This window comes from Opisthocomus hoazin, chromosome 7 (genome assembly GCF_030867145.1).
Source record: "Opisthocomus hoazin isolate bOpiHoa1 chromosome 7, bOpiHoa1.hap1, whole genome shotgun sequence".
In the NCBI taxonomy this organism is placed as follows: Eukaryota; Metazoa; Chordata; class Aves; order Opisthocomiformes; family Opisthocomidae; genus Opisthocomus; species Opisthocomus hoazin.
In genome coordinates, this window is record NC_134420.1 from 68,402,727 (window position 1) to 68,416,240 (window position 13,514).

A 13,514-nucleotide genomic window follows, 5' to 3' on the forward strand; every position below is an offset into this window, starting at 1 on the left:
TGCCAAGGAGGTTGGGTAGCTCTGTGGTGGGCAGAAGAGGTTCAGCCTTGGGTGCTTCCTCCCATTTTCATCACCTGTGTGCTTTGCTGAGCATAGCTTACAGAAGCCCCGCACCAGGTTATGGAAGCATGGGATTGCACAGGGGCTGGCAGATGCTGCGTTGTTGGAACTGAAACAGTTGCACAGATGATGGGAGATGTTTTCTGAAAATCACTTTTGCACTGTTACCGGATTCTGTATTTTGGGCATTGACAAGCATCTTCAAAAACATCTTAAAAAACACTTCCATGCATTTGATCCCTGAGAGGCTGAGCGCTGAGCTTCTGTCTGCAAGATTGCTTATTTTCTGCTGGGGTACCAATAATGTCTTTTTTTCCCCCCCCATACATTTTCTGCTTGCTAAGCCCGTGAACCAAGCTCCGTGAACACGGTCACTTCAATTGTCTGTCAAGAAGATGTGATTGGCAGGACTCTGCTGGATCCATCAAGACCGCCTAGCAGCGTCTGATAAGCATGGTTGCCGATCTCCTGATAATAATATCGTCTCACCCTACATCTTCAACACTCCTACCCCACGCAGGATTTCCATATCTGTTTCATTTACAGAACACAGTAATTATCTGTTCTACACGTGAAGATATTAGTGGCAGCCCAGCATTGTTCGGCTCGTGGCGTTTCACTGCAAGTTGTAGTCTACTCTCGCAGCCTGAGAGGTAAACAAACAGCCTATTTAATAAGTACCAAATTCTGTCAATGCTGGTAGTTGCTATGGTGAGAATTCCCGGCGCGGCGCTGCAGCCCTTGGTCACTCCAGGCAGACAAACGTGGGCGTCTCGGATCACAACGCTCTGTTTACCAAGGTAGGTCTGAAACGCATCGGAGGGCAGAGGCGGAGGTTGCTGGAATGGGGAGCCTGCTAAGGAAACCACCAGAAAAAAACGCTCACGGATGGGGAGATTTAGGAGGAATCAGAAAACCAGCTCAGGTCGGCAGCACCGGATTCAACGCTGGCTGAGAGCTGTTCGGTTTCTATCGCATTGGTATTTTTCAGGGCAACCCAGAGCATGCAGGGATCCAGAGAACAAAATCCCTCAGCACAGCAGCCAACAAAAACACCAACCAGCAGCTGCAGATGGAGAAATATCTGCTCTTTCAGCCCTCGGGGAAGGCTGTGCAGAAGAGATGAGAAAGCTGATAGCACGTTGCTTGATCTGCCTGCTGCATCCTCACTGCGCAAGGAAGATTGCAGGCTCCAGGGCTGTCAAACCGTCAACTTTCACTTGGTTTGACAACAAACTCACTTCACATATATGGTTACATTTAAAGAAAATAAGAGGAGGAAAAAAAGAAAGCTGTTGGAGCAAGTAATGTTCACAGATGCTTCCTAGAAGTAGAACGTTATTTTGTGATCTGGCACCAACATTTTAGCAGCCTATAAAAGGTAAAGTTGGTACTACAGCCAGCCATTTGTACTGTACAAATAAGAGCTGTGAATATATTCTGGAAGTAATGTCAAAGAGGACCAGATGGGAAATGAGCAGCATTCATTCTAATTTAACAAAGACAGCTAACCCAGAATATGCATTAACATGTAGCATTTTTCATCTGCCTCCATTCAGAACAGATTCTCGGTATCATTTCCAAGCAAAGGAAATTGAAGGAATACTTACTCCTTGGTGAATTACTGCTCTCTCATAACTGGAAAAGTTTGGCATCCGAAGCTAGGTGTAATGTGTTTTGCCTGGAAATGTATGCAAGGACACAATACACCCACAAAGCCCCGCGCGTGGGCGTGCAGCCAGCTCCGTGTGTTTTGGTCCACGCTGGATGGATCCAGGGCTTCGGAGGCCCCGGGCACGTCGCTGGCCCACAGAGGTAGATTTCCGACAGTGGGTCCGGCGCTGGAGCTGGGGGTCTCTCTCCAGGCGGGGGTCAGTCTGCAACGTTAAAGTAAGAGCAGGTCCGATTCCCTGTCTCCCTGTGTAGACACATCGCGGCTTGGGTGCGACATACGTTTTGGACACACGCCTCAAGGGCTAAAACCAAATTCGGAGGCTACCAAACCCTAGATGCAGACATTTAAAATGCAAGCTCCTTTTTGGCTCTTGCAGGACTGCATCAAGTAGGGTGAGCCTGTTTGAGGGGAGGGATCCCGGGGTGCAACAAACTGGGATGTCTTCGTGTGTTAATAGAACCCCTGTTCCTGTTTTTAAACAAAGCACCATTTCCATTCCCCCTCGGGTTTTTTTCTTAAATATTTAGAAGGGATTAACTACAGAAAATAAGGCACATCCTGAACTTTTTTTCCAGCATGAATTCAATCTTTTTAATCAGAATTGTTCATTCCTGGAAGCTCTCTCCGCTTCCAAGCTCCTTCGTGTAATATTTCTTGGTTTGAAGTCCAGAGCTGCTGCTGTTCCCCCAAACCCCCCACCCCGCCACATTACGAAGCCAAAGTTTATAACATTCTGCTCAGCAGAGCTCCGCATTTAAAACACACTGTCAAATTACGATAGCAGTGCAACTTCAACACACGGTTAACGAACAGGTATCAGCTCCACTCCAGAGCATTCATCTTTCATCCGGGAGAAATGCACAGACACAACCTGTGCCAGGTCCCAGAGCTTTTTCTCTGCCGCTCAGCAGTGTTTTCTTGGTTTGTTACACAGGCCCTGGGCCAAATCCTGCCCAGTGAGTGGCTGTTCCTGCACCAAAATCAGGGACCCCCACTGCAGAGCCTCTGCCTTAATAACAGCAAATAGAGCAAAAGCCTGGAGACCAGTTGCGGTCAGACTGGGTCACCATCAAGTTTCCATCTGACCTTGAAAATCTGATCAAAATGCACAGCTCTGGCTATGAGTTGACACTGTACACAAAATGCTTTTCGTACGACTGAAGCATCTGGTTTAATGGATCCTTTTGGTCCCTCAGCGTTTTCGACGCAGAATCACATTTGAAGCAGCTACATGTAACTCCTGGCCAGTGATCGGTGTCTGCAGGGCACAAATCCTCTTTCTGTCTCTCTCAGTAACATGTACGATACATCCAGCTGGTATGTGAAGAAGCCACTTTCAGAGGCAGAATGGGATCTCCAACTTCCCAGGTGAAGGCTCTGCCCTTGACCCCAAGGACAGCGGCGCTGGCCCAGCTCTGCAGGGGACCCGGCACGCTGGAGGCAGACCAAACCCGGCAGCAGCCCCCGGCTGAGCTCTGCAGCCAGCGCCAGAGCCGTCCCGGCAGACTCGCCCAAATCCCTGCTCCCCTCCAGCTCCAGGATGCTGCCCCATAGGTCTCTGCACTGCTTCCTACGGGGTCACTGCACCAACACGTACGGGCTGTGTAACTCTCCGTGAATAATATATCTTAAATATATCAATAACAATATATTCTCTGGAGATATTCAAGACCTGCCCGGACGTGGTCCTGCGCAGCCTGCTGAAGGTGACCCTGCTTTGGCAGGGGGGTTGGACTGGATGACCCACAGAGGTCCCTTCCAACCCCTGCCACGCTGTGATTCTGTGAAGAAGAGACCCCGGAGCCTGCCGCAAGCGGTGGCAGCCTGTTTCACTACCAGCTTCACCACCACGCCGTGTGCTAAGCGGGTGAAAAACTGGCTATCGGTGAGCGAAGCGAGGCACACGCTTTGAGCCGTCCCTGTTCATGGCTTTGAGAGTTTATAAAGCAACACTGAACAATGTGTGAGTATGCTGCTGTGTGGATATGTTAGGGATCACCATGGCCAGGAACAAAAACGCAGGCTGGAAAAAATCTTAACCTGCAATTATGTGCGGTACAGTGCACCAAATCCTCTACGCCCCACAACCTTTTCTTCCCGTGCTTTCAGCCTGTGCAAAGCTAAGGTGCAGGTTGTCCCCTATTCATTAGGGCTGCAGTAATGACTTACAATGGCTCCTGAAATCGCTACCCTTGCTGGCTAGGGCAAAGAAAGCAGCATGAATCTTTACAGGCAAGAAAGACTAATCATCTCTCTCCCTTCTCCTTTCCTCTAAAATCCTCCCTCACCCCGCCTCTCCCGGAACAAACACACTTTTAAAAAGGCTTTTAAATAATCTCATGTTCCTTAACAAAATTACAGCGGCAGTTTCCTCCTTTAATATCACTCTTCTTCTTGGTAATCTTGTTTTAGCTACAGTTTTTGATGGGAGTGTGCTTGTAGATGAATTATCTGTTGCCCCTCTTGGTTATTTTGCCTGGCTACAGGAAGAGGGAATTCTGTTTCGGAGCAAGGTCTCTTGTTCAGAAGAGGAAATTCTCATTTATATCTGCTTTTAACTAGGAGTGATAAAAATTTTATTTGAATGGTTAATCAGGGTATAAACAGATGAATTGTGAATGTGACTCTGATCCAGCACAATGGATGGCAAGGTCCTGGCTCCGAATCACTTATCTCAAATGAATTGAGCTGTCTTCTGCAAGCTAGAGGTCTGCTCCTGCACATCGCCTTCTTACAGAAAGTACTGGAAGGCACTGGCTGAAAGAAGGGTCAAAGACTGACCGAGATCCGAGTGTTAATGGAGACAGGGAGCACAAGTATTTTCATTCAAGAGCTCTGGCATGGATGATCATTTCTCTGACAACCTCAGCTATACATAAGCCCAAAGAGAGAAATTTTTAGAAAGAGATCTGATTTTATTTATCAAAATATAAGGGGCTGGAGGTGCCAGTGAGGGAGAAGAAAGATTGAATGAACATGCGCATCAGATTAAATTATGCATCAAGCAGCGATACAAATGCATGCATTGGTAACTGGTAAAAAAATCTACAGGAATGTCATAGCTATTGGTCTTTTTTATTTTTTTTAAATCAGGGTCACTGTGTAAGTACATTACTGAGTCTTTGTGCTCAAAATACTTCTCAGGTGCATCTCTGCTGCTGAGGCTGCTCTGGCATGACGCTCAAACTGGGGCATCGCCAGGGTGGTGTTCAGCAGTGCCACATACAAGTCTGCATTTCCTTAGGTCTGACTGCTTTACTTTCAAGCACTTTGTGTTACAGTGGTCCCTACATGGCAGAAGACCCTAATAAAAAGCAATCCCTCCTCCTCCAGCACTGGGTAGGTTTTCCAGGTGACCAGAAGTAGTGACAATATCAGCTGATGCTGCTGTGTAAGAGCCTAATATCATTGAGGAATGCATGACCCCTACTCCACTGATGGCGAGTAGGATGCTTTCAAAAAAAGAAGTTGGAATGATGGCTTTAAACACCTCATATTTTTAATTCTGTCATCTACCATACTCTCCACCTTATTCACATTTAAGTTTAACAAGCTATGAGCTGGTCATGGCCAACCACAGGGCTGATGTGGTGAAAGGAATGTCTTTGTATGAAGAGAAATGTACCATTATATCCACGTACATACATCTGATACCTCAATCCATTGCACCCTAACAATTTGTCGCATAGATACATGTCTGCTTTCCTCCCTACTCATGGAATACATCCCTTCCACAGATGTGGATATTTGATCGTGTTTTGCTGAATTCCGCCACCTTCTCTGGGCAGGACAACAGCACATCCTGGTCAACAACAGCTCCTGCTCTGCCAAGTGGTCCAGACGCAGAAGAGGGATGTCAGACCTCCCTCCTCTGACAGCAGATTATCCAAGATGTCAGCGGTTTAGTCTGAATGTAGACTGGGTTTCAATTAGATAAACTTGTAACTGTATCTTGGATAGTTTCCCTATGATTTTCCTATGGGAATTAAAGATCTGACTTGTTCGCAGTTTGCTAGAATCAACATGTCCAGAGTGGGTTTTCTTAGCGTTGGTCAGACCAGTTCATGTATGAAAGGAGGAAGAAAAAATTCCTTCCATGAATAAAGCACTAGCTATTTCGGTCACAAGTGGCATCAGCTACTTATAGCTCTTTTCCTGGAAATGAATGTATGGCTGTGCAGGTGGTATCACCAGGAAGGTTTTGACTTGCTTGAAATCAGATGGATGTTCAAAGAAAAAGAACTGGTGATCAGAGCTATCATTCAACTCACAAGGCAGGAAGAGCATCTCTATGCCCTGACCTGCTGAATGAATGCCGCTAGGATCCTCAAGGACTGGTTTCAAAAGCGAACAGGTAAATACCAGCATCCAGTGCTTAGGCAGAGGTGTTATAAAGTAGGGGAAATACAGTTACTCATAAGAAAATAATTGGAGGGATGCTGAAGAAGATAATGGATCACCTGATGAAATAGTGCAAACAGCATAAGGAATAACTAAGAGATTAAAACCTTGATGCATAATCAAACTGAGAACTGAATTTGACTCTAACCAAAGAGAAGGAACTGCTTATAACATGCAAGAGGAATGCAGCTTGGTGAGAATGACCATGAAACAACAGAGTTCACAAGTCGTAGGAAAGGAAGGAAAGAGAACAGCAAAATAAATACAATGGACTTCCAGAAACCATATTTCAAAAACCTCATAGAACTGATAATCATGAGAAACAAGTCTCAGAGAAAAGCGAATTCAGGAAAGTTCGCAGCACCTTCAAGAAACAATGGTAAGGACATCAATTCAAACAATCCCAGCAGAGAAGGGAAAGCAACTGTTGTAAGAGTGATTTGATTAAATCATGACCATTTCATTGACCTCTAATGCAAGGAAGAGTGCATTCAGAAAATGCAAGAGAGATTCACTTGCACGTGAATGTAAATGCATAGGCTGAAGATGTATGGACCAAACCAGAAGTCAAGATGTAAACAGAAACATGACCAGCAGGATCAACAGGACATTAAGAAAATATAAAAAAATACATTAGCAGGGACATGAAGGACATGGAAGGACTACCCAACAAGGAAGGAAAGCTAGCAATGTGTGATGTGAACAGTGGAAGTACTTGCCTTTTTTACTTCACCTTTCAGTAAAAAGACCACTTGTACACAATTAGTGCCACAGATGACAGAGAAAGAACTCAGTCTAGCAGGAAGAAAGAATAAGTGAAGAATACTTAGCTGGATTAAATATTGTGTGCTTAGGTTGCTTGTTGAAGCAATCTCATGGCTGTTAACAGCTCTCAGAGACCGCACAGAGAACCAGCAAGGTGTCAGAAGACTGGAAACAAACAAAGAAATGCTCTGTTAACATCTGAAAAAATAACAAAGAAATGAGCAACAGCTAACACAGATTTGTTAAATCTCCCAGATATTTTTCCTATCACTGAGGCAGCAGGGTATGCAAGAACTAGTAGGTGCAACAAACCTACCCTTTGTTAGGGATTTTGACACATTCTCAGAACTAGGAAACACGATCTAAAGCTCCAAGTGTAAAACCCTGCTCAGTGGAGCACAAACCAAACTGAAGTCAACAACATTATGCTGTTGCAAGAAAGAAAGAAAAAAAAAAGGAACATTAAAGCAAGCATCACGCTTTCGCGCATCACCAGGACTGACTTCTGCCTGGTCTGTGATGTATTCCTCCCACTTCATCCAGTGCTGCTAAGAACTCACTGGAACTCTGTGTCCAACGTGGGGCACTGGATTTTAAGAAAATTGAGGAACATTGGCAGAGAGACTACAGAAGGACCACAAGAACAATCAAGAGTCTAGAAAATATGGTCTACAATCACATAAGATCAGAAAACCACTTTTTTTTGCCCTATGGTAAAGAAGAGACATCAGAGGGGGGCACAACCACAGCCTTCAAATATATAAAGGGCAGCAGTAGAGAGGAAGGGAATATGCTGTGCTCCCCATCCATTGCAAATAGGTCAAGAAGTGGTGTCATGGTGCAGCAATACAGTAGCATACGTTTTGTCATGGTTAAGCACTAGAACAGGTTATCACAGTTATGAAATTTCTATCTGGGGATGCTTTTAAGAAGAGGTTGGATACCCGTCTGTTGTGCAATAAGCAGGTACTGTTTGCCATTCCTTGTGGAATGGCATAAACTAGATAATCCCAAACTAGATAATCCCTGGATATCCCTTCTGACCTTAGTTTCTGTGATTCATGCACCAGGAAAGTCATAGGCAGAGGTTTCTTTCAGGACAACTGCAATGAACCTTAAACGCAACGGCCAGCTGTGGACAGCGGATACCGCACAGTTCAGTCAGTTTTAAGAAGGCTTCTCAGGTGGGTTGACTTCTGAAAATCCACAAAGAAGATAAGCCAGTAAGAGAGCAAAATCTTTGCTTTTAAGGGAGTGGATTGAGTCTCAGAAGTCAAATCAGCTGAGCTGGTTTTCTAATTATTTTTCCCAAGGACCAGTTAACACCTCCACCCTCACCCCAAGTGTTAACATTTTAGGCAGGGCTTTGAAACATGGGAGAAACTCTCAAAGACTCTGCTCAGTAGATCTTCATTTTATTAATATTGCTGGCCTTTAGTACCAAGCCATACAAACTGAGACCAACTGACTTCTCGAGCCAGACTCAGCATATGCTTCTGCTGGCAAAAGACCAGGCCCCAGAAGCAGAAAGCATGCCAGGCAGCAAAGTTGAAACGATAGGAAACCACCTTCTTTCTGCCCTGGAGCCTGCAGAGACCAGTGCCAGCTCAGAGCTGGGCAACCACTGAAATAGGAAAGGGTGGTGCCAAGATCTCAGCTTCTTCCCTGGCACAACTTCCATCAAGCATAACTTTACTCTTCTAGTAGCAGTCAGGAAGGAAGACAAATATAAGCACTACCTTGTGCTTTGTCCACTTCGTCTTCTCTTGGGCTGTACTAGCAGCTCAATCTTAAGTAAGAGAAACCATTCCCGTGTCTTATACTGGAAGATGTTTAAAAGCAACATCCTTGCAGTTTAAGTCTGCTTTTCTTCCATGAAGAGCACGCATATCCATGTATACACTCGTTAAAGGCATTACACAAGCCACATAAATCCAACAGGACTCTTCAGTCAAAGTCAAGGGAGAAGACATGTCTTTACCCTGCCAAGTCCACAGCAAAGCTCAAAATGCCTTGCTCCAGCCAAGTTCCACAAAGAGAGAAAGAAAAATCTTTTTCCTCTGGTTACCCTCTAGCTCTCTTCCTGAGCAGTCTTCTCCATTCATACTGTTAGCCCCAGCCCACAAGGCTCCTCATGGAGGAGGAAGGAGAGAAATTAATTCTTCACAGCTGGTTCTGTCCTGCAATGCCTTGCTCTCAGGACAGGCAGCTGTAGCCTTTCTGGCCAGAAAGGGAGGATTAACTCCTACCCTGCCAAGTTTCAGATGGACAACATCCAATATGATCTTCTTGCCTTTAACTTCCCCAAGCGGACACATTCTGGCCTGGGTAAATGAGATCTATGTCCGTATCGATATCCACATGCATACTGACAAATGACATCCCTACACCGCTGCCTTCTCTAAGGCAAACGGATCAACCCTGCCCCTTCCTAGCTGCTGTGATCCTCCAGGGATATTTTATGCAAATGGTTTAATGAGCACACTTGCAAATGATTTGCATAGAGCCATAAACTTAGCACGAGCACTCAGCCAGAGCACAAAAGCAAAAATCCTGGCCCAGAGGGCTGGGAACGAGGAGGTGCGGGATGCCGGCACTCCACCCTGCCTGCGACTGGCGATGAGCTCGTCCCTCCCTGCCAGAAGGACCGACGTTCTCCAGTCCCGTCCCTCGGGCGGGATGAGTAACTGCTGATTGTAAGCTCAAACCCCAGCTGAAGTCAAGCATGAGTTTCTTCAGCCCTCCTTCCACCCCCCCTCTCACGCAGCCCCCATTCCCACTTGCTACCCTCAGCAGGGGTTGCCGGAGAAAGGAGAAGGAGCAGCAGCAGGATGAAGCCAGGGAGCAGCAACGGGAGGATATTGATGTGTTTTTTACCTGGATCTTGACAGCCCTTGTTTTGGTGGGGAGGGACTGAAAGAAGAGCACCTCAAAGCTTGTTCTCGGCACAGGGAAATTCATGTCGACTTCCCCCGAGCAGCAGGCAGGTGCCTGCCGGCATGGGACTGCACGGGCGGCCCCGCGACTCAGCACGGGGACCCTTCTCCGGGCAAGGCGAGGGGAGGCCGACCCCGCAGCGGGGAGGGAAAGGTCCCGGCTGCAGGCGCAGGGCACAGCCAGATGCGGGACGGGCGACAGCAGGCTGGGCTGCAGGTGTGGGTGTAAGAGGAGACACGTTACACTTGGCAGCCGGGGCCTCCGACAGCCCTTGGCGAGCGCGGCTGACTGGGAATGAGTTATGGAGCCGGCCGCCTCCTGTGTGCCTGCTCAGAGCAGGGGAAGCCAGGTCCCGTGAGCTGTCCTGCAGCGGGGGTCTGCAGCCCGGGAAACGCTGGAGCATGAGCGGAGCAAATCCTGCCACCACACTCCTGGACGCAGAAGAGTTTGGTGGCCTGCTGGAAGCATCCAAGTCACCCCAAGGGCTGCACAGGACCTTTTGCTTTTCACCTTCTCTAACTTTATCTCCCCCAAAATGCTGGTGGGAGGCAGCCCTGCTGGGAAGGGGCTGTGGCAGAGGCTGGACTGTCCCGTCAGGGCTGGTACCGCAGGGATGGTCTGGTGCAGGTTGTCTGAGCAGCAACGGGTGGCTCCTCTTAGCCTTGCTCAGCATTCACCTCCAGATCTGGCCACTGGGCTTGTCTAAAAGCTCAAAATTCATATGTTAAGAAATATTTTTGCCACACTTCATGAAAACCATCACCATCTGTGCACAACTACAATGAAACAACTTTCCACACCTGGAGAAGAACAGAGTGAAAGTCCACAGCACTTGAGAAATAATCATAACCACCCTGAGAGAACCAAGGAATTCGGGCTGAAAATGGGGTTGCAGCACCAAGAAGAATAAAATGAAAATTTCCCTGAGCAGAGGGAATGCCTGGAAATAGCTGCACCTCCCCTCTCTGCTCCTGTTAAGTCAGGTTACAGCGAGAAAAGGCATTTTAAAACCGCACTAGAGTTTTTGAGTACTGTAGAATATTTACAAAGGCGAAACCAAAGCACAGAAAGAGCACGCAGCCCGCTGAAGGTAACAAAGAAATTCTGTGAGACGGCAGGTAACCGAGCTTGGCTCTGTAGAGACTGAGCATATGCTGCAACTACTAGATCATCTTTCCTCTGTGTTACATTTGCTTAGCTTGGTGATAAAAATATATGTCTTCCTCCGCCGGCATATTGACCGCATAATGCTGAACGTAGATTGTGAGGTTTTATGTTTGTTTATGGCGATACATGCAAACAAAATACCTGTCTTGCAAAATATTTTGGCTGCCATCCACCGCAAAATAATCGCTAGGCAGAAAGCTAGTCTAAGAAACTCCTTCCCTTCAGCCACCAGAAAAAGTAATTAAAAACTAAAGAGCACTTGTCTGTCCATTTGGAAGCCAGCGAATAGCGCAGCTGGGCAAGGGTACGGGCCCAGCAGCGTTTCTGGTTGGCAAAACATCGCAGCTCTACAACAGCACCTCAGACCCAGGTCCTGGTCCTCCCTCAGCTCCCCCTGCTTTCCCTTTGCAGCCTTCTAAAGGCGGTTGTACCAGAGGTTGTCTTCACCAAAAAAATGCCTGAACGCAGCTATGTTGGGAAGCGCAGTTTCAAAGAGAGGACACACAAAACAACTAAAAGCAACCCTCGCCGCTCCACTTCAGAGAGCTCCTGTCTGAGCTCGGGAGGGATGAGAGGGAAAGCCGGGGATGCTTCCCGGAGAGCGAGTGAGGTGAACCAGGACAGCAGAGGGGTAGGCTCAGGACAGCGGGGAGGTAGGAAACCAGAGCGGGCTGTGGCGAGTGGGAGATGCGGGTGGGGAAGGAGAAGCAGGTCCGTAGGTGGGGAAGCGGGAAAGCAAGAGGAGCAGGGCGGCGGAGAGGACTTTGGCGAGTGGCTGGCCAGCTGGCACACACATAGCAGCTGCTGCTGTGTCAGCCGAGCAGAGTAGCTGCAGCTGCAGGCTGGCCATGAATAGCAGCGGAGCAGCGTGCCGGCTGGCTGCTGGGGGGACAGGGGGCAGCCGGGGCGCTGAAAAGCAGGGGGCGGGGGGGCTCTGTGAAAGGTTTTTCCGCCCAGGGGAACATGACAGCCCTTTGATTTCCGAGCTGTTTGTTCTCCGATTGTCCACTCCGGTGGATGGTCAGTACTGAAGAGTTAAAATGGGCGGGGGAGGGAGAGAAACCGAAGGGGAACTTCGGTCCTAAACGCGGATCTGGGCTTCGGTAGCATACCCATAGCGTGCCGCTGTCCGGACGCGCAGCTTTCATAGTTGTCAGCAGGGATCAAAATCACAGGGTGCTTAAACTAAAGAAGAAATCTCTGCTCGCTTACTCTCATCGTTGCTTGAGCCACCACTGGAGCAGGACATGATCCCACCACTTGGCCATCTGCTCTGGGTACCGCACATGTCACCAAGAGCACTCCGCGAGCCGTCCTGCGTGAGCTCCCACGCGGCTGCGGGTGCACGCACCCTTTGTGCTTCTACGCGAGCGCGGGTGCACGCATCCCACGCGCTCCTCCGCAACCGCACCACGCGTGATCCCCCATAATCTCCTCTGGGGCTGAGGGTGCTCCCACCCTCTCTGTTTCTCCACAGCCATGGGTCCACCCAACCCATACACTCCTCCACAGCTGTGGGTGCACCACCGTGCATGCTCTTCCACAGCTGAGGACGATCCCACCCCACGTTCTCCTCCACAGCTACGTTTGCATCCACCGTGTGTGCTCCTACACGGCTGCGGGCACTCCCAGCCAGCGCAGTCCTCCATGACTGGGAGTGCACGCATCGGGCAGACACCTCCACAGCTGGGGGTGCTCCCACCTCGGGAACCCCTCCACAGCTGGGGGTCATCCCACCTCGGGAACCCCTCCACAGCTGGGGGTGAGTCCACATTGTGAACCCCTCCACGGCTGTGGATGATTCCACATTGTGAACCCCTCCACGGCTGGGGGCAATTCCACCTCGGGAACCCCTCCACAGCTGGAGGTGATTCCACCTCGGGAACCCCTCCACAGCTGGAGGTGATTCCACACTGTGAGCCCCTCCACAGCTGGGGGTGATTCCACCTCGGGAACCCCTCCACAGCTGGGGGTGCTCCCACCTCGGGAACCCCTCCACAGCTGGGGGTGCTCCCACCTCGGGAACCCCTCCACAGCTGGAGGTGATTCCACACTGTGAACCCCTCCACAGCTGGGGGTGATTCCACACTGTGAGCCCCTCCACAGCTGTGGGCGATTCCACACTGTGAGCCCCTCCACAGCTGGGGGTGATTCCACACTGTGAACCCCTCCACAGCTGGGGGTGATTCCACACTGTGAACCCCTCCACAGCTGGGGGTGATTCCACACTGTGAGCCCCTCCACAGCTGGGGGTGATTCCACCTCGGGAACCCCTCCACGGCTGGGGGCGATTCCACCTTGTGGACTCCTCCACGGCTGGGGGTGCTCCCCTGGGCACTCCCACCTCGTGAGCCCCTCCACGGCCGCGGGTGCTCCCACCCTGGGCCCTCCCCCACGGCCGCGGCCGCCCGGGCTCCTTGCGCTCCCACACGGACCGGGCTTCTCCCACCCCAAGTCCTTCTCCTTGGCCGCTCGCGCCCCGCGCGCCCCTCCACGCGAGCGCGGGTGC